Source organism: Patella vulgata, chromosome 4, assembly GCF_932274485.2.
Source record: "Patella vulgata chromosome 4, xgPatVulg1.2, whole genome shotgun sequence".
NCBI lineage: Eukaryota > Metazoa > Mollusca > Gastropoda > Patellidae > Patella > Patella vulgata.
In genome coordinates this window covers 21287116-21289713 of record NC_065882.2, presented here as the reverse complement: position 1 = coordinate 21289713, position 2598 = coordinate 21287116, and positions in this window count along the sequence as shown.

The window sequence follows — 2598 nt, the reverse complement described above, 5'->3', positions numbered from 1 at the left end:
CTCTACCTTGTGCGAAATTTTTTGAGCACCCATTATTATTTGTGCATGCAGCTGCAACAGTGTGGTTGGATGGTTGGAATTCAGCTCGGCACAGAGTGGGATTTCGGTTACAAAACCATTGGACATCTTTAGAGTGGGTAAATTTTCCAAATTTTCTCCGGGAGGGCGGGGCCCCCATACCCCACGACGATTGATTGGTTGGAATTCAGGTAGGCTATATTGGACCACATTGAAGTTGCTATATTCACGGGCTGGAATAGCAGGAAAACACGTTTGCAGCAGTTAAATTTTCACCCAACGGTCCCGTCTTCATGGACTATAAACGATTGATTGGAATTCAAGTCAGCCACCTTAATTAGGCCACTTTGAAGTTGCTTTGTTCACGGGCTGGAATAGCAGGAAAACACGTTTGCAGCAGTTAAATTTTCACCCAACGGTCCCGTCTTCATGGACTATAAACGATTGATTGGAATTCAAGTCAGCCACCTTAATTAGGCCACTTTGAAGTTGCTTTGTTCACGGGCTGGAATAGCAGGAAAATGCGTTTGCAGTCGTCAAATATTCAAAAATGTTCTTGGGGGGTTCCAATCCATCATACATGACAAGCTCGCCTTTGCAGGGAACTGGCGCCGCGCTGCCTGTCAACCCCAATTTTTTCCGGTCATTTCGGGTTCTGCCTCCCTAACTGTCATCGAGCTTGTACGCCTATGACCATACATACCCCAGAAAATTTGGGAAAATGGAACGCTGTATCATTAAAATACGGATCTATATTTCGTTTAGTTTTTATACGGCCACATTGAAATGTGGTCGTATATTGTCGTTGCCCCCGTCTGTCGGTCGGTCGGTCCAGCATTTAAGGTCATGAGACGAGGGAGCCTATTGATTTTCAGCGATTTCCGATAATTACTACCAGAGTTATGGCCCTCGATAACTTCAAAAAATCTTGTGGACGCTCTAGAGGTGAAAGTTAATGTCTGATCGACTTTAATTCAGGAAATTACAATTTGATATGCGTATATATATCGAAAGGAACTGAACAAACGGCAGCCATTTTGTCTGTCAATTTTGGGCCGATTTTCACGAAATTCGAACTCAGTCATCCTTAGGGTGTGACAGTGATATAATAGAACGTTTTTTTAAATCGAGTATAAATTATGACTTCTATAGGGTTCACAAGCTAAAAACGTGATTTTTCGTACAATCAGGGGCCATAATTCAGGAAGTTACTGTCCGATATGCGCAAATATCGAAAGGAACTGAGATCTTTGGGTTATAAACTTACATTTCAAGTTTCAACAAAATCGGATAAAAATTGGGACCTCTATAGGGTCCACAAGCTAAAAACGTGATTTTTCGTACAAACAGGGGCCATAATCCATGAAGTTTCGATCCGATACATGCCAATATCGAAAGCAGCCGAGATCTTTTGGGGATAAACCTATATTTCAAGTTTCGTCGAAATCGGATAAGAATTGTGACCTGTAGAGAGTCCACAAACAATTGTGGACGGACGGACAGGGGCGACGGCATAATACGTCAACATGAAAATGTGGGCTTATAAAAATATGCGACAACTCTTGTTGACTGCCCGGACAATTTAGCTGCTGTGTGCATATGTTTTGTTGCCTGGTAACCTATCTTTTTATACTTTCGATGGCCTACACTATGTGAAGATCTGGCCGGTTGTAGCGATAGGTCACGTCAGAGGTCATACAAGCCGCTTTTGACCCTATGACGTCAGACATTTGATTAACCAATCCGCATTAATGTTACTAGTGAATTACCCACAGTTTCTTGCAAAACACGCTCAATAGGATCTGTAGTTTAATCAGATTGACGCCGTATGTGCCATTTCCAGCTATTTCGGCCATGCTCCATAGGATTCGCGCCCAAGTTGCAGCTACCCACCCACTATGTCTAGAGAAACAATTATTTTTTGGACAGTAATCAGAATTTTTGGGCAAAACTGAAAGAACCATACAATTAATATAATAATGATCATTGAATAATTATACTGTGTGGAAATTATTACATAAAATGCTCAAATTTCTTTGTGTGTAATCTTTTATTTCAAATTAACCAGAATGAGTATTACCAGCATAACAAATATAAATCAAATTTTAACTTTAGTAACAATTATTGATCACTCTATATGATATATTTCATCCAGAACTCTAAAATTACCTTTAATCTTAAGTTTGTGTGTGTGAAATATTTATATCAAAAATTTGTTTTGTCACTTTCAAGAGATTAACAAAAATAATTTATATAAGATTTAGAAGGCTGGTATAATCTGTTCACAGAGTGAAGCAGCAATTAAAATTAGATTACAACTTGTTTCCATTTTTTGTATTTTTTTATTTCAACACTACATTGTAATTTAACCTACTTTCTATCACAACTGTGGCTTGGGAGAGCAATATTTTGTATCAGTCAATCAAACTGAGTTTGAAAGCGGTATACAATTCTATAATTCCCAACAAAATGCAGCTGTGTATACCAAATACAGGCAATTTGACTGGTCAAAAAGTTCATATCGCCTGAACACTGGCTTCAAAGAAAATATCAGTTGTCAATGTAGTGCAATGTCAAAAA